The 19877-nt window shown below is 39.7% G+C and overlaps 1 protein-coding gene and 1 pseudogene across 1 annotated transcript in view; one reads left to right on the top strand and one right to left on the bottom strand.

Annotated features, from left to right (window-relative positions):
* The window catches only part of LOC113186317 (coiled-coil domain-containing protein 6), a 116384-nt gene that overhangs the window by 28565 nt on the left and 67942 nt on the right, over positions 1–19877 (bottom strand). The window lies entirely within an intron of this gene.
* LOC113186321 (splicing factor 45 pseudogene) lies at positions 12075–13294 on the top strand (annotated as a pseudogene).

The raw sequence follows: 19877 nt of genomic DNA on the forward strand, positions 1-19877 counted from the left end.
AACTTACAAATCACGACCCATGAGTATCCCACTTACCTGCCCTGAGCCTCAGCATCTTCACCTATGAAATGAGAAACCAGGCCTAAGAGAACTCTGAGTTCCCTTTCTGGTTTACCCATCATATATTCTCTACACAATCTCAAGAGGCAGTTGTTCATGCTGAGTTAGTTGAGTCAGAGACTCTATAAGCAGAAGTAGCAAAAGAGAACACCTAAATCTACCCTCTTATTTTAGAGATAAGGAACCCATAAGCCTGCAAGATGGCGTGACTAAGGCAAAGTGATACAAATGTAGGACTGGAGAGTGGTCAAAACAGCAGTCAACATTGCTGGGCACACCCAAGCAGTAAGTACAGTCCTCTTCAAATTCCTCCAAGGGGAAAGAATTGGATTTGCAGTAAATTACACAGTGACCTGAAAGCTGTTATGATTTGGATAGGAGTGTTCCCCCGAAAAAACTCATGTTAGACAATGCAGGGGTGTTCAGAGGTAAATGACTGGATTTTGAGAGCTCTAACCTAACAAGTGAATTGATATATTTGATGGATTAATAATTTGAAAGGACTACTGGTTACTGCAGGTGGGTAGAACACTGAACGTGTGCCCATGAGGATTACATCTTGTTCCTGCTGGCTCCTCCCTTACTCTCGCTCTGCTTCTTAGCCACCAGAGCCAAGTCGTTTTCCTCAGCCATGCCCTTTCACCACGATGTTCTGCCTCAGCGTGGGCCCTGATCAATGGAATCAGGTGAGCATGGACTGAGACCTATGAAACCATAAGACGAAATATACTTTTCCTGCTGTAAGTTGTTCTTGTTAGGTATTTTGGTCACACCAACAAAAAGCTCACTAACTGTAGTGAGCCGTTTCTGTGTACTGTGGCCGCCATTACAAGATGGCGCTGATAAGCGCCGTGGCCTGTGATAAACAACTCCTTATTTTGGGAGAGTTGGCACGTAGCTGTAAAACACCCTATGAGAAAGATCCACGTGGCAGTTGTGCATTGGGGCTTTATCTGCTTTATTAAGGCTGGGGCAAGTAGCAGGAGTAGTAGTAGTAGTAGTAGTAGTAGGAGTAGGAGTAGGAGTAGCAGTAGAAGTAGCAGTAGGAGTAGAAGTAGAAGCTAGAAGACATGTCAAAATAAAGGCCTGAATAAACTGCTGAAGGAAGAATCCTGTGTCGTGTTTCCTTTGCTGGCGAGGGGACGCGGCAGTTGGTGGCCCAGACTGGGAAACCTCCTGGAACCCAGGATCCAGAACCTTCAGCAGTCAAGGGTGGTGCACCAGTAAATTCCCAGGTAAGTGGGAATCCGCAATTAAAGCGGGGCAGCTCCTCTGTAGATAAAGAGAGAGCTGGGAAAAAATAATAAATTCCCGGGTAAATGGGAATCCGCAAATGAAAGCGGGGCGCTCCTCGGTAAATAAAGAGAGAGCGGGAATAAGTCCCAGGTAAATGGGATCCGCAATTAAAGCGGGGCAGCTCCTAGGTAGATAAAGAGAGAGCAGAAAAAAATAAAATAAAAAAAAAATAAAATAGGACGCTCCTCTGTAGATAAAGAGAGAGCGGGGCTTTGTACTTTCACTTTCTTCATAGTTTTGAAAACATTATAGGTGTTAACTCCTCAAGCCCAATTTTGCTGGCCTTGGATGGGCTGCTGCGTTCTAAGGAACTTAAAGTGAAGCAGAGCATATTACAGAGGTTTTTAGAAGAGACTGACTCTGTAGCTCTTTGGTTTGTTTTTTCAGGGAGTCTGACGATTCCCAGCTGGGACAAATTAGGGAAGGACCTGGATTTCGCTCGTGAGCAGGGTATCTTGAAAGATGGTGTTATACTACTTTGGAAGTTAATTAGAGGATGTATAATGGATGGTAAATGTCAGAAAGCTGTGAGCGAGGGTCAGGCCGTTCTTGAGCAATTACATGAAGAAAAATCGGAGGGGTCACATAGCGAGGTAGCAGAAAGTATTAGGAGTAAGAGTGGTGAACAGACAAGGGAGTCTGAAGTTAAACAGGGGAGAAGGCTCTATCCGGACTTGACTGAGTTAAAAACTCCCAAGGACACAAGTAGCTCGGACAGTTCTGAGGAATTGGACAAGTTATTACAACAATTACGTAAGACTAAGATAAGAAAGAAAAAACGGGAAACAACAGATGTAAAAGCCTGCTGTGAGAAGGGTAATAAATTTAGTTCTGGGGAGGAAGTTGAGAACCTAGAGGAGGACTCTATACCTGATGTTCCACCCATAGATCCGCCCATTGCTCTGCCCCCGTACGTGGGAGGAGTCCAAGGCTCCGGGAGGACTTTTCATTCTCATTGGTTCTTCCACAGTCACTCAGACAGGACTTCTAGTCCCGCTTTCCAGCCACTAACCTGTACTGCTGTGTTTCAGATTTCTACCGGAGCTGCTCAGAGCCTGTATTTATAAAAAATGCCTACCTGTAAATGCTAACAAAAGATATCTTTTTCAGACAAAATTTAATTCCACAGGTTTCTATGTTACAGTCCTAAATTTAAGCTAATTCTAAGTTAAATAACCTGACTTTTTCTCTATAGTTGTGTTACTGAATAATGTTCTATTGATGAGAGATATCAAATATGCTTCTTTATATTTTACTTTTAATTTTGAAGGTTATGAGGATGCATTTGCTCGCCACAGGAACAAGCCGGCAAAGTTCCTGTGATGACCAAAAAATCCTTATTTTCATTGCTAACTATAAAAATAAAAATGTATACTCAAGGATCTTATTTCAGTTACATCAAGTGACGTCACATAGAAGAGTGCACTCCTAGTTAAAAATAAATTTAAATGGATCCAAATATTTTAAGACCACGTGGTTACATAAAGTTAATACAATTATAAGTTTTGTTCTTATTCTTAATATATATATATATATTTTAGATATTTAGATAACCTATATTTGTTAATCTATAAATTAATTAGTACATGCCTAATTAATTAGTTAATATATATTTGCCTAATTGTTTTTCTTCAACAGAAAACCCATAATTTATGTTTTATATTTACATTTATCAGATACTCTGCCTTTTCAGTTACAGATATTTGAGATAAATGTGTTTACTATAAATTTGCTTTTAAGTAAAAATACAATCAAGTAATTTCTAATTCTCAAGGTTATTGTTCAAACTCATAAAATGATAAATTATTATAATTATTTCTCCAAAATATCTAAAGGTTTTAACTTTATTTTCATTGATATTTCTTATCAAAATATAATAATTTGTTTATAGATTCTAAGGTTTTCAAAAATTGTTCCAAAGTATAAAAAGAAAGTAAAGATTAAGGAGCAGCTTGCTGAATACAAACAGGCTCTTAATCAGGTCCAAACTGCTGCCACTATTAATCAGGTTATTCAACAAACTTCCACCATACTCGAATCTCAAAATAAAGTTAACCAACATCTTTTGTCAGGGATTTTAGCTGCTAACCAAAAAATAGACCTACTTCAAGCTCAGGTAGAAAAATTGTCTGACCTGATGCTTTTGGGTTGTGTTGACCAACGTACACATTTGTGCATAACTTCTGTCAGATTTAATGATTTCAGAAACGCTTCCCACATCATCGGAGAGTATTTATCCGAAACCTGGTCCATGGAAACAAAAAACTTGATCCAGTCTCAACTAACTCAGATTGCTGTTTTGAATAGCACCCGTGTCGATCCAGTGACCTTAAGTCAATTCACCACTTGGATATCTTGGATATCTTCTGCCTTTTTCTTTTTTAAGGAGTGGGTGGGAATAGGCATTTTTGGTGCAATGTGTTACTTTGGTATGTTTCTCTGTTTATGGTTTCTCTGTCGCCTCAAGGCCCGCAGTGCTCACGATAAGGCTATGATCATACAAGCTCTTGCTGCTTTAGAAAATGGCAAATCACCACAGGTCTGGCTTGCGCATCTTAAACAGTAAACCTTTGACATGGTCGTTGCACCCCAAGTTATTATAACATTGCACTGGGATCGACATGTCCTTCTTTTGTCACTCTTCTAATGCTGGAACTTCTACTATATCTTTCCTCTATACATACCTCTCCTCCCTGCCTTTCTGCGCTAGGATCTTTGCTAGCTAATCCTACGGTCCAACTACACCTGCCATTTGATGGTGACGGTCTTGGGTCCTGTTTATGGAGGCGGTTACCATAACAATGTCCTGTTGGCCACAACACGCTGAGCTGATCTTGTAGTACCCAGTGACGGGCAACTTCCACGCTTGCACTGCAACCTAAGACAGGGGAATGGGGCCTCCCCAAAGACGGGTAAGCAGTGCAGGGGCGGTGGACGACCTAAGACAGGGGCTACTTGATTCCCTTTGACATACAATAAACAAAAGAGGGGAACTTGCTGATAGCAGGCCTTCCCTGGCCCCCGGGGCCCAGCCCCCAATTCCTTGTTCTGCATGTCAAGGTGGCCAGCTCACAAGGCCATGACATATGTGCTCCACAGGAACATCTTGACCTTTATCTAACAATGGCAGATGTCACCACCAAATTTCTCCCCCTTTCTGCTGTCCGTGCCTTTCTTTCAGGGTGCTGCCAACTTGTTTGTCGTCGTATTTCTAAACAGCCACAGTTCAGCCTCAGCTGTCCCCCTTCGTCTACCATCATCACGATACAGGATGCGAGGCAAGGCACTGCACTTGAGGGATCCTTGAAGTGGACCTCAAGGAGAGCATGTCCTATTACATGCAGGTTGGACGTCCACGCCCCGCCCTACGAAAAAAGGCGTCGGGTGATATGGAGCCAGATCTGGGGAAGGCGCCTCCTTAGGGCTGAACCATATGCAGCCACTTCTGCACAGTGGGATAGGACCTCTACTCTCGCCTGTATTGTCTTAGTAAAACAAAAAAGGGGGAACTGTAGTGAGCCGTTTCTGTGTACTGTGGCTGCCATTACAAGATGGCACTGATAAGCGCCGTGGCCTGTGATAAACAACTCCTTATTTTGGGAGAGTTGGCACGTAGCTGTAAAACACCCTATGAGAAAGATCCACGTGGCAGTTGTGCATTGGGGCTTTATCTGCTTTATTAAGGCTGGGGCACGTAGCAGGAGTAGTAGTAGTAGTAGTAGTAGTAGTAGTAGTAGTAGTAGTAGTAGTAGTAGGAGTAGCAGTAGAAGTAGCAGTAGGAGTAGAAGTAGAAGCTAGAAGACATGTCAAAATAAAGGCCTGAATAAACTGCTGAAGGAAGAATCCTGTGTCGTGTTTCCTTTGCTGGCGAGGGGATGCGGCAACTAACACATAAGCCCATCTCTTTTGTCAACAGTCCTTGGGAGTAGCAGATTTGGTGGTAGCTAATGGAGAAGAAATAAGGACAGCTAAGGGAATTCAAGAAAGAATCCTCAAAAACAGGTGATAAAAAGAAAACCCAAGCTGAAAAAACACGTGAATCTTAGCTATTTCTTGGGACCTATTGGTGAAGTTCCCAGCTATCAGGCTACTAACCACCCCAATCAGGGTTCCTTGGGTGTGAAAAGTGGGTGGGTTTGCTGATCCCAATTTGCTCTACAATTTATTTCCATGAAGTAGACAACTCAGAAGGCCCCACCGTGGCAGTTTCTATTCTCCAGTATTTCATACTCTGGCACTGCCATAGGAGTCTGTATTATCTTTAGCCTTACAAAGATCACGGGCCCTTGTTTTCTCAGCTTTAAGAATCTCAACTTGCCAGCAATGCTGAGGATCTATCACTGGCACTAAAGGCAGAGAAATGAAAGGAAATCATATTGAGCCCCATATTCAATCATATTGAATAACTTCCCCTTAAGTTCTTTATCAGGCACAACTCCTGCCCACCTAATTCCACATTGTATAGAATTACAGCCAAGTATACACATCAATTCTGCCAATTCAGAGTGGGAGACTTCCAGAGCTTATATTGTCCTGGACACTGTACAATCTTACAGGACAAGAAGTCAGAAACTCTTCCCTGAGATGGAAACATCTACCCCATGATGCAATGCTTTTAATATTGTTATCCATCTGGAATAATTTTTCCAAGCTTGTTGTTTGTTTTTCATTTTAAATTATATATTCATATATTAAGCATCAGCTTATCCATATTCAAATATCTAATCCTCAGGTTGATGGCTCCCTTCCTGTGATTATTATGCAGGTACCCAACACCAGTGGATACAGCTGACTTGTGGAATATTCATTTAAAAGGCCGATTTGTAATTAAGTCAGTTCAAAGGACTGCCAAATTCTTTACTCCAGTTCAGTAGCTCCACTTTTCATTGCAGGTTAGTTAACATCAGCCAAGCATTCTTGTTATGTTCATAATTATCCTCATAATGTTCTTCAATGGATGTGGCTCTGCTGAATTCATAGCCTGTCCTACCTACATCATCTCAGCAGACAGATGCTGACTACCCCTGAGGAAGCAGGAAGGTAGGGGCAGCCAAGGGATGGCACCCAAGGTTACCATGCTTCTTCCTCACTGGTTTTTCCTAAAGAAAACTCTGACTCTGGGGTGGGAATAGGTAAAAGAATGCTTGGCAAAAGCCTGATGAGAACTCTAGCCTCAGAATTGTGCTCTGCCACAGAATGTGAAAGGTTTCCGTGCAGATTGTTCAATGTACTTTGAGGGATTTGGTCTGACCACCACTTTATCATCATTACCATGGGAAAATATAGTCGGAACTTCCAACATCTGACTCATTTATTTATTTAGGTACTGGAGATTTAACCAAGGAGCACTTTACCACAGAGCCACATTCCCAGTACTTTTTCATGGTTTTTACCTTGAGACATGGTCTTGCTAAGTTGCTGAGGCTAATCTTGAAGTTGTGATCCTCCTACCTCAGCTTACAGGGTTGCTAGGATTAGAGTCATGCACTCACTGGGCTTGATTACAAATGAATTTTTAAGTAGAACCACATTTAATTATTCAGATTGATATCATTTCTGAACTTACTTCCTCACTTTGACATGCTAATTCACAATTCTGGAATAAATTTTGGAAAGTAGTCCATTACAATCAAGACATTTACTTATGTAGGCATAATGAAGAAAAGGAATAAAGGACATCATACAAACAGAACAGATAATACAGTTCATTACAGCATATGATTAAAAAAAATTTTAAATGATAAAAGAAGTATACCTAATGTTTATAAAAAATAAACAGAATACTCTAAGACCTACATTGACCAGACTCCTAGTTGAACAGATTTTTGTTGTTTTTGTTGTTAATGAGAAAGAGGCAAATGAAAACAAGTGGGAGATGGGAATTAACAATTCCCCCAAAATCTTCCAAGTTGTCATTTCTGACAGCTCAGCCCAAACTCCTATCACTTTATTATGTAACACAATTCATGTTAAATTATTAAAAATGCTAAATGGGAGGTACACTAGAATCACTTGGGAAGATGAAAGTTTAATATTCAGAAAATGACTAAATCAGAATCAGAAAAATAAACATTCTTGTTTCTGCTACAAAGTAGACATGACAAATGGTCTTGCCTCATTCCATTTTACTTTCCCATACACCTCAGTTAATCCAAGGTGTACATATACATTGGAAAGCAGTAACTAATAGGACTTTTAAGGGGACTATTAAAATATATCTATGCTGGGAGTGAAAGAGGAAGTACTAGAAATTAGAATGGAGTGAACTGTGTTATATATATGCATTATGAATATATCAAAATGGACCCCACTACTATATAAAACATACATAATACATGTAATACATTTTATAAAAATAAAATATATCAGAGGCAACTGACACAAAAATAGCTAACAACAATGCACAGTGGTCCTTGCTCCATAGCAAACCTTTCACAAATTAAAGCAATAGAAAAAGAAACTTAAGTGCAGTCGATGTCAGCTTTTGCTTAGGTAACTGGTGGAATTTTTCTCAGTCCTGGCAACTCTCCTCCTAGGCTGGAAGACATCTGACCTTTGCCTTCTGGAAAATATTCTTAAAAAAGAAAAAAGCAGCCAGTTTGTGTTACAGATGATTTAAGACAGGTGTTCACAGATCACAGAAACCCTCAAGGTACTTATTTGATTAATCAAGCTGCAACTGTCTTCAGAATCCAAAACATGTTCTAGGACATCCCCATGGCTCATGCAATGCTGAGACAGAAAGAGCCAAAGGAAGTCTGCTAGTGAAAAGCAAGAAAAACAAGAAAGAATGATGGTCACTTTTAAGTCTAGGTTACAATCACCACCAAAAATAAATTTATCTATATACATCAGAATATAATGATAGAGCCAAAAAACATCAGAAAGCAAAATATATATGGTTGTCCTTTGTGTAAAAGCAATAATGTTGATATTTTATCTGCCTATCTTTTTCCTACCCCGCCCAATTTTTTAATGAACAGCTACTATTTTTAATAGAAAAAAAATTAAAAGACATCTTAAAAATCTGTTTCCTTATATAAGTAGTAGTATACCCAGTAATAGTAATTCATTAATAGAGTATTAAATTATATATATTATATATCAAAGGAGCCAAATGACTCTTAGATAAATGCAGTGAAGTTTCAACCTCCTGGAAAAGAGAATTTTCTAGAAGCTCAAAATGAGCCATTACTACACCATACATCCTTTTTTTTCCCTCCAAAAGACTGGGAGCCAAGCATGATGGAACACACCTGTAATCATAGCAATTTGAAAGGCTGAGGAAGAAGAATCCTAAGTTTAAGGTGAAACTCAAACTTATGGAGACCCTGTCACAAAATAAATAAATAAAAAGGTCTGGGGATGTAGCTTAGGAGTAAAGCTCAGCTGGCTGAATCCCCAGTACCCAAAGTTTTTTTTTTAAAGGGGGTGAGATTTTATTCTTTAAATTATAAGATTTGTTCTCTGAAACTAACAACATCATGACATAAAAATATTTTATTAGTATATGTAAAAATGACCCTATTTTATAATTGACCATCTCAGTAAATCTTGCTTCTGTTCAGTGATGCTGAGAGGTGAATATTTATTTATTTAGGTACTGGAGACTTAACCAAGGGGCACTTTATCACTGAGCCACATTCCCAGTACTTTTTCATGGTTTTTACCTTGAGATCTGGTCTTGCTAAGTTGCTGAGGCTGCCCTGAACTTGTGATCCTCCTGTCTCAGCTTATCAAGTTGCTAGGATTAGAGTCATATACACACTGGGCTGATTAGAAATGAATTTTTAAGTAGACCCACATTTAATTATTCAGATTGATATGGTTTCTGGACTTATTTCCTCACTTTGACATGCTAATGCACCAATTTACATACTGGGTTCATAATCTGGGGGGATTTTCAAGCAAACAACATTGATGGAAAGCAGGTTTCAAGGTATTGGGTGTATGAAACTGTATGAAAGACAGCGTGGGGTGTTTTTTGTTGTTGTTTTGTTTTGTTTGTTTTGGGCAATATATGGAGCCCAATGGAGAAATCCTTGGGAAATAAGTCATATGTGTAACTGTCACAGGCACACTATTCCATCAGTCCATTATCTAAAATAAGATTCAAGAAAATAACCTTACGGAAACTTCTTGTAGAACTGGCAGGAGGCCAGTGCATCTCCCTGTGTGAGAGAGAGGGTGTTAGGAGATGAGGGTGGAAGGAGATGCACCTTTATCCAAAATGGAGGTTTCCTTGATTAAAAAATAATTTCTTTCCCGTCTTTACTAAAGTCAAACTTTCTCACATGAAGATATTTGAGTTTACTTAGTCACTCTCCTAAGGACAATGCCTTTTCTAAGCCATCAACCAAATTCCATTCTGGTTATAAGGAAATAAATAGTCTTTGTGCATTTCAAAATAACAAGCAACTAGAAAATCTCACTATATTATATCTGTATTTTATTGCTTTTACTGCAGCACATCCATGTCCTTCAATTTAACAGGCAAGGTCTCTCTCCCCAGTGCATGACCAGAAAATGAACACTCTTGGATGGGGTGCTGCCTCTCCTTTTGCACACAGGATATTTTAAGTATTTTTCCTCTCATCATGTAACATATCTGTGCAAACTGACCCATATGGCAAATGATATCCAGTGCTTCAAAATAAAGTCTGATGAAGTAGAATACAATGAGTTTTTGTACTTAAGAAAGAGGGAAATTGCTGTTTTAGATATGAGGTGTACCCCAGAAGCTCATGTGAGAGACAATGTAAGAATATTGGTAAGTGAAATGATTAGATTTTGCGGTGTGGCCTGATCATTGCACTAATCCACTGATATGGATACTAGGTGCTAACTGTGGGTGGGATGGTGTAGCTGGAGGAGACAGGTCACTAGAGGTGTGCCCTTGCAGTTTACTTTTTGTCCCTGGTGAACAGAGGGCTCTCTGCTTTCTTATACCATGTCCTCCACCATACCCTTCTGTCACGTTGTCCTGCCTCACCTGCAGCCCAGAGGTATGGAGTCGGCCACCTACGGACTGAGACCTCTGAAACCAGGAGCCAAAATAAACTTTCCTTTCTCTATATTGTTCCTGTCAGGTCTTTTGGTTCCATTGACAAAAAAGCTCATGAAAAGAAAATGCATTCGGCCAGGTGGAGGGTGGGTAGGTATTCCTCTTTCATATGTCCTGCAGAGAGACTTATCTGTGTCCTCAGACAGAGCTCACAGGCCAGGAGCTCAGCCTCTCAGTGGGCTTCTTGACATCCCAGCAGGTCCAGGATGGCAAACAAATCACATCAACTGAACGTAGCCTGCTCAAGTTTGCGGGGTAGGGGAGGGAGGGAGAAGCAGGAGTATTAAACCTAGCTAGCCTACTTCCAAGAAAAAAAAAAAAAGCCTGCGTATTTTGTCACTATGACCCGAGGTTTGTTTCCCACTTCCCCTGAGTAGCTGGGATTCTTGTACCCAAGCTTCTGAAGTGACTGAAACATCCTCCAGGATTTGCTATGATCCAATTCTCACCCAGCCAACTTCAGGGTTTACTTACTATGGTAAAATCTACCTGTGCTCTCTGTGCTTATCTACAGGAGCAGACATGGGTTCTGATGTTTCATCAAAAAACAGAAAGCAGGGCAGCAAATGATACATAACTATTGTTAAAAAATGAGGGGATTCATTCCCCAGTATGGGAGGAGTGGGGTGGAATAGAGGAGGAAAAAGAAGGTAAAGATGAAGAAGAAAAAAAAAATAAAAATAAAAAAACAATAGTTGTTTGAGGGAACTGCCATCTAATTTTTTTTTTGTAATTTTGTAGTTCTTTTTGTACTTGTTTTTCAAACTTTCTGGAAAGAGTAAAGAATTGCTTTTACTATGCAAACATTTAATTTCATGAAAGATCCTAAGACTTCCATAATCTGAAATTAGCATTTGAAATCAAACTTCAAAGTATGCATGGCAGTCACTAAATTTTATATCCATATTGCAAGTGTATCCTCAAGGAGCAGAGTTATTTATAATGCTTTCAAATGGTACACAGAAACCAGCACTATTACAACAGATTCTTCCCACTTCCAGAATTTGCAAGAAATACCTTGTTTCCCCAACAATAAAAAGATCAGGCAAGGATGAAAACCTGAATGTGAGCCCCAAGATACTCAATTCACTGCTGCGTAAGTCACAATGACACAATTATCTGTGAAACTCACTAGTTTCCATATCTAACATCAGCATAAGACCTTTAGGGCAACTGCAGCCATGACAATTAGGTTTGCATTTTGAATCAGTTACCTTCTAGACAACAAGACAGAAAGGCACCTAGTAACCTTAACACCATCATTACCATTTTTAACACCTGAAGAGTCGCTGTTCTAAGAGTTTGAAACTAATACTTTTCTTTCTGATAGAACTTATGTTAAATATTCCCCTGCAACTGGGCAAAGGGGAGGGAAGTCAGGGAAGAAACAGGGGGGACAGGAAAGATGGTGGAATAAAATGGATATCAGTACCCTAGGTACTTGTATGACTGCACGTATGATGTGATGCTTGCTACATCATGTACAAGCAGAGAAATGTAAAATTATGCTGTAATTGTGTACAATGGATCAAAATGCATTCTGCTGTCATATATACCTAATTAAAATAAATAATTTTTAAAAATGCACAAAGCTGTGGGCTCCTGCTGTCTGCAGGTTTCTGTAGAATGTGGCTGAGCTCCACCTACTACTGCCATGACCCATGGACAGAGTCAGCCAAACAGACTGGCTAAAAAGATAACCCTGTATGATGACCTGGGAGTGGAGATCAGCAACTCAAAAAACAGAAGGCTGGTCCCAAAGCTTCCAACTTCCACAGTCTCAGCTTCAGATAAAGAAGGCAGCTCACTCAAGTAAAGAGGCAAAGGACAAAACAAAGTATAGCCCTTTTCCCCAGTCACCGGCCTAAAGTAAAGAGGCTCCTCAGACAACTGGCCAACTGTGTTACCATCACACATAACAGCTGGCTTGCAGGACACTGTTACCAGTGGGATTTCTGCAAAGTTGTGACTCCCTTAGCTGATGAATATGATCCTGTGTTTCCTAATGATTATGAGAAAGGAGTGAGGTGCCAAAGGGAAGATCGAAAGAAGCAGTGGGACTAGAAAGACATAGGAAACAGAAGAAAGAGAAAAGAGGTGTAGAGACAGGAAGCCAGTGAGTTCTCAAGGCAACCAGACCCAGATTGTGATGAGGATGAAGATTACTAGGTAGGAGGAAACGAAGTGTAGGAGGAGCTGCCTTAGGCTCACCTACTTCTCTTGTAGAGGAAGACAGAGTTATCCCAGGATTTTCCTTAAGGAGAGGACTCAAGTCCTCCATCACAGTCTTCCAAAGTTGCTGATCCTTCGCAAGTGTATGATGAACAAACGGGGTAGACCAAGGTCTCCAATCAGGCCTGGCAACTCCTTCTTTGCTAACATGGGTGGCACAGTAGCACATAAGATCGTGAAGAGCTATGGCATTGGGAAGGCCAGAGTCTAGGGAAGCACTAGCAGGAGCTGAGCACCACACTGCTGCTGGAGAATACCAGCAAGCAGGATGGCAAGGTCATTGTGGGTGATGCCATGGAGAAAAATGCATCCAAGGCATCAGATTCAAATCCATTAACTGACATACTCAAGTGTCCTACTAAAGTGGTCCTACTGAGGAACATGGTTGGTATACAAGAGAGGCAGACGAATACTTGGAAGTTAAAACCAAGGAAGAAATTTTTTAAAATATGATAACATTGGGAAAATGTGTGATAGCTGAAATTCCTGGTGCCCCTGATGATGAAGCAGTTATGAATATTTTTAGAATTTGAGAGAGTCAAATCACCAATTAAAGCTGAATAGGAGGTATTTTGGTGGAAGGACAGTAAAAGCATGGCTTACAATTTAAATAAATTCAGGGTCTTGGATTTGGCGGAATGAGTTTGATTTTAATAACTAGAGTCATCTCTAATGATCTTTAAATGAGCTCAGACAGAGCAGAGAAAAAAGAAGGCAATGGCCCCATGGCTATTGGAAACTGAGACTTGTGGAAAGACTCCCAAGATGTGTTATTTCTTTTTCATTTTGTGGATTTTAATATAACATAAAAATACTTTTTTTAAAAAAAGGGAACAAAAATTAAATCTTTTCCCAAGGATCACATTCATCATTCTAAATCCCAGCCCCTATGATTCACTGCAGTTACAGATGGCAAAGGCACTAGGAAGAGTGGGTGTCACTCTGCATTATTCCTGGAACCTGGAGTCTCATTGGCAATTCTAAATCACCTGATGCTGTGTAGTGTAACAGCACTGGGCACCATTAGCATCATGGCCTGGATGGGCCTTGGGACAGCTACATGGCTACCTCCTGCAGACTCACTCTAAAGACAAGCTAATGCCCTCAAGCTCATACAGCCACTTTCGCACCCCAGCTCTCTCCATGCTCCTTAATAATTAAGAGTAAAGACTTGGCTTCATATGTTCACAAACTCTATTTTTAGGCGGTACCTGCAGCCTTTTTTTCTGCTTATCTCCTCTCCTAATTCTCTCTCCTCACACATCTTTGCTTCCTTGAAGCAAGGCTGTCCTGGACCTCCCTGGCCAGCATGTGCCCTTTTTTCTGCATCAATATCAGTGCAGCTTCTAATCTTCTGCACTGGACGGAGGGCTGCTTCCCCCACCACAGTACTTTGTCCAGTGCTTCTTCATCACTAGCCACAGAATACTAGCGTGCCAACCCTGGACCAGGCTCCTTGAGGCCAGGGATCTTTTGCCATCTTTCTTAGGAACACAAAACCAGCACTTAATAAAAGTGTAGTATGTGTCATGTGATCACATCAACTGGATAGTGGCCAAAAATGAAAGCCAAAGGGGCTGGGTCACAAATGATATATGACCATCAACAGATTCATAAACTGAAGAGATGAGTGACCAGACTGAGGAAAGTTGTGAGGTATCTGAGGCTAAGATATATATACAGGTGCATCTTCCCGGGAAGTGAGTACAACAAACACACTATAGGAAATAGATGATGACTTTCATTATTAATGACAGTAGCTACAATTTTTGGAGAACTTACTAGATATGAGTCACCAGGAATATGATGGACAGGTCAACAGTGTCCCTGCTCTCCTTTACCTTAATAGGGAATGAAGGGGAAGAAACAATTGAGCAGCATGCGACTGTTACAAGAGGACTGAAATGATGCAGAAAGACAGTACAGCACAGACACCAGCTGCCAGGATGAGGGGTCTGTAAGGCTTGGATAGGGATGGGAGCAAGTGCTCTAAGCAGAGGAAACAGGTCTGTGAACATCTAGAGGCAGCAAAGCATTTAGTACAGCAGAGCATGTTTTTCAAACTGCAGGTCACAACCCATTACTGGATTGTGAAATTGGTTTAGTCTTTTACATTAAAAAAAAAAGAAGAAGAAAAGATAGGATTGAAGAGAAAATCGGTGCAAAGCACAGGGTATCATCTTATGAAACTGTGTGTATCTTATGTATATCCTCTTACATAATCATCAGCACACAGGGTTACCATGTGAATTTCTTTCTTGCTGTGCTGTCTGCATTTGAACAATCCTCCCTCAGAGGGAATGAAAGAACTTCAGTATATACAGACATGAGAGAGGAGTGTGGAAGATTAATCCTCTCCCCAAATGGAGGGATTAGACATTATGACAGCTTCAAAAAAGGTCAAATTGCATGCCTGGGGTCACAAAGCTTATTACAGATGGAAGGGAGACTTGAGCCCAGTGAAGTTTCCTTAAAGATGTAGACATTATAAATGGATATTAATGAAATGAAATTACCATACCACTCCTAAAGTCAACCTTTATATGTGAGTGTTAGTGCTATGGGAGAGGTGAGACAACTTAGGAGAACAGAACTCCAAATTCCAAGAAAAACTGACAGCCACACTGAGTCACTTACAGGAAGGAAAGTGGAAAGGCATCTGGTACATGGTAGGGAATCCCACTTATCATGAAAGTATTCACTGAATAGCATGTTCTTCTAATATATTCCACTATTTTTTCATTATATTACTAAATAATGGTTAAATGTCCAGTTCACATGTTATATGACATGTTCTTTCCTATATTCATCCATTTTCTGTCACAAGAAAAAAACCCTGGGGGCTAGGATTGTAGCTCAGTGGTAGAGCATTTGCCTGGCACGTGTGAAGTACTGGGTTCGATCCTCCACACCACATAAAAATAAAGGTATTATGTCTGTCTATAATTTTTAAAAAGTATTTTTTTAAAAAAACTGAAGCTGGGCAGTAATAAGGAAAGAGGTTTGTTTAATTCAATTTTTTTTGGAGGCTGAAAGTCCAAGGTCAGGTTCAACTCTGATGGAAGGCCCCTTGGCTGAATCATACCATGGCAGATGCCATCATGGCTGGAGCTTATAAGAGGGAGAGGCAGGAGCCACAGAGATTCAGGGGCCAGTCTTCTTCTTTTGTAACAACTCAATCTCTTGAGAACTGATGCACTCCATGAGACTAGCATTAATCTCTTCTGAGGGCAATAGCCCCCCAAACCTAACTACTTCACATTAGATCCCAATTCTAAAGGTTCTACCACCTCCCAACATTGCCACATTAAGGGACCTACAGCAGTAAAGCTTTCTGGGCAACAGAGACAAACCACATCTAAACCATAGCATTCCCATAAGATAATTTTTAGAGCCAACTGAACACAAGGTACTCATAATCTGCTAACCTAAATGTCACTTAACAAGCTAATGTGGGGCTGGGAATTTATCTCAATGGTAGAGCACTTGCCTCTCATGAGTAAGGTCCTGGGTTCAATCCTCAGCACTGAGGTGGGGGACATTACCGTGCGTGCTTTTTAATGGTAAACAAGTAAGGGGAAAGTCTCCTCTGGTAGGCAAAAAACATTATTTGGATCCAGATTTTTTTTTAATTTTTCTTATTTTTTAATTGGTTAGTTATACATGATAGTAGAATCCATTTTGATATAATTATAAAAGGATGGAATATATATTTTTTCAAATTTTTTTAGTTGTTGATGGATCTTTATTCATATTTAGTTAGTTAGTTTTAGATAGACACAATATTTGTTTTTTAAAAGTGTTGCTGAGGATCGAACCCAGTGCCTCACACATGCTAGGTAAGCGCTCTCCCACTGAGCTACGATGCCAGCCTCTGAAATATATCTTGTTCTAATTCCATCACTAGTACCTTTCTTTCTCCTTCCCTCCCTCCACCTGCCCTGCTCCATTCCCTCTATTCATCTTTCTGACATTTACTCATAGGTTGTTTTTCTTTTTCTTTTTTTTATTAATTTCTTATGGATGTACATGATGGTGAGATTCACTGTAGTCTATTCATATATGTATGTAGGAAAGTTTTGCCAGATTCATCCCACTGTCTTTCCTTTTCCCATTCCCCCTGCCTACTCCCCACCCCCCTTATTGTGTGTGGGTTAGCATCCACATATCAAAGAAAAATAAAATCAACCTTTGGTTTTTTGGGAGATTGACTTCACTTAGCATGATAGTTTCCAGATTGGATCCAGATTTCTTGACAATGAAAGAAAATTCCCAGTTCTAAATGTTTTCACCATCACCTAAGACCACGTGGACAACAAATAACAGACTCGGAGGGATCACATCTTTGAACAAAAATTTTCCAGTAAGGGTTCACAGGTGACGGCCAATAGTGTTTGTTTAAAAAGCCTAGAGCACACGAAAGCCATGTTGATGAGACTAATCCTGTTAGGCTAATACTGTGTGCTTCAAAGACCTCATCGCTTTATATTTTTCTCTACATGCTTTTGCAGATCTACTTATAAACTGTCTTTTGGCATTAAGCATTTAGAATGCAAAAAAACCAAAAAATAAAGTCCAAAAGGTAACTGTAATACTCAGAGTTTTCAAGAGGAACAGAATCAACAGGAAGTATAATTATAAAGGTGGGTTTATTAGGATGGCTTACGCAACCAGAAGCTGGATAGTCCGCTACGGCCATGTGAAGGTTGGAGAGCCGAAAGAACCAGTAGCTGCCCAGTCCAAGAGGCTGAAGCCCCAGAACAAAAGGGATCAATGTTCTACCCTAGTCCAAGACCAAAGGCTTCTGGAAATACCCTAGAGAATCACTGACACAGTCCGCTTTGGAAGAGTAAAGAAGCGAGAGTTGATATCCTCAGCGGATCCCAGCAGCAATCCAGAACCCATTTAAGAAGAATGGAGCTTTCATCTGCTGCTGTTTCCTTGTTCTTTCAACTTTCCCACTGTCTCATGTCCCCCACTGGGGTCTAAAGACAAAGGCTGTCTTCCCAACAAAATAGCCTTCCAACTTTAAGCTTCTGTGAGTTCACATTCTGCAACATATGAATAGAATCATTTATATAGCCCAGACCCCTTAATGATCCACCTGTTAACAGACCCTATTTGAAGAATGAAAGGATCCCAGGTGGTGGGTCTTAAAGAAGAATCCACACTAATTAAAACTTCCATGTGAAGGCCTTTTAGTGAGACAAGACTTGACAATGAGAACCTCATATATGTGAGTTAGCTGGGGTCTATTGAGGAAGGAGGAGCCCAAGACTCTAGGGACTGTTAAGTTCTGTTTTACAGAGAACGGGGACCATTCTTAACCGAAGCTACACCTTCAAAAACAATACATATGATCAACAAAAACCTCTCACAGATCTTCATGAATTATTTTTAAATTATTTTGTACAATTTTAAACACTTACCATGTGACCCAATGATTCACTACTAGATTTATGTCCAAGAAAAAAGGAAAACATGTCCACACAAAACAAGTGCACAAATGTTCAGAGAAACATCATTCATAATAGTCAAAGGGTGAAAATGCATTGGATTAGACAAAGGGGGATGAAGGGAAGGAAGAGGGGTGGGATTAGGAAAGACACTAGAATGAATCAGACTCGACTTTCCTATGTTCATAATACACAACCAGTGAAACTCCACATCATGTACAACCACAAGAATAGGAACCTAATTAGGATAAATTATACTCTGTATATGTATAATATGTCAAAATATACTCTCATGTATATCTTAAAGAACAAATGTTAAAATTTTTTTAAATAAAATTTTTTGTGTGTATGTGCCAAAAAAAAAATCAGATCATATTTCTTAACTATAATACCTAAATGTGGACATAGTTAAATGCTCAGTTCAAAGACTCCCTCCTTATCCAAGGGAATCTCTCAGGAAAGTTGCAGTTGAGTAGAGTTTGTAAAGTCCTTCTTCCTCATAAATGGACTAGTGGTAGGCATTCTGTATATGAATTAAGTAACAGTTGAAATTGGCCCTGAATAGAGTAAGAATAGGTATAAGTTTAAATGTTCTATGTGTGTTTAACAATTATTTTTTAAACACAAAGAATCATGCTTATGCTAATTGTGGAAGATTTTCAAATTAAAGAGTATAAATGTGGTTAGTCTTACTTCTTCCCAAAGACAATTACTATTTCATATCAGCTTTAACAATCTCTATTTTTAAAAGAGTTTTAATCATTTAATTAAATAACAAAAAAAAAGAATGTAAGTTTCTATTATATGTTCACTGTATAGATAAGAGGTCTAAAGAGAGATTTAGTGATTTACCCAAACTCATAGTTACTCTTATGGTTTAGATATGAGGTGTTCCCCAAAAGCTCATGTGTGAGACAATATAAAAAAATTCAGAGGTGAAATGATTGGGATATGAGAGCCTTAATCTAATTATTAGAATCCCGATAGGGATTAACTGGCTGGTAACTGTAGGCAGGTAGGGTTTGGCTAGAGAAGGTAGGTCACTAGTCTTGTCCCTGGAGAGTGAAGCTGTCTCTGCTTCCTGGTGCCATGTCCTGATCTGCTTTCCTCTATATGCTTCTGCCTCTCCTCCGGCCCAAAAAACAACGGAGCCAGCTGTCTACGAAACGAAACCTCTGAAACTGAGTGCCAAATAAACTTTTCTTCCTCCAAAATTGTTCTTATCAGATCTTTTGGTTACCACAGCAAAAAAGTTAACACATGCTAAGCATAGGAATAAGGTATGTATATAGATATGTAGTTTGTGATATAATAAATGTTATATTTTATATTGACCATTGCCACATAAGCATTTTTCCAATTAATATTTTTGGAAAACAGAATTTTAATGAAGCATGCAAAAATATCATTATCATGTGGAATATCTTTTGTTTCACTGTTATCATAATACTGTACCACAGTACATACTATAGTAGAGATATATATAAATTAAAAAAAAAAAAAAAAAAGGTAGAAACAACCCAAATGCCCCACAAATGATGACTGGGTAAAGAAGTGGAATATCCATTAGTGAGAGGTCATTTGGCCAGAAAAAGAAGAAATATGAGAACATGCTACGAAGTGGATAAATACATTATGCTCAGTGAAGAAGTCAGTCACAAAAGATCACATATTATATGATCCTGCTTAAATGAAATGTCCAGAACAGGCAAATGTATGAAACAAGCTCACTATCTCCACCTTGTGGCCATAGCTAGTACCTTGTGGGG

This window comes from Urocitellus parryii, chromosome 5, assembly GCF_045843805.1.
Source record: "Urocitellus parryii isolate mUroPar1 chromosome 5, mUroPar1.hap1, whole genome shotgun sequence".
NCBI classification, from domain to species: domain Eukaryota; kingdom Metazoa; phylum Chordata; class Mammalia; order Rodentia; family Sciuridae; genus Urocitellus; species Urocitellus parryii.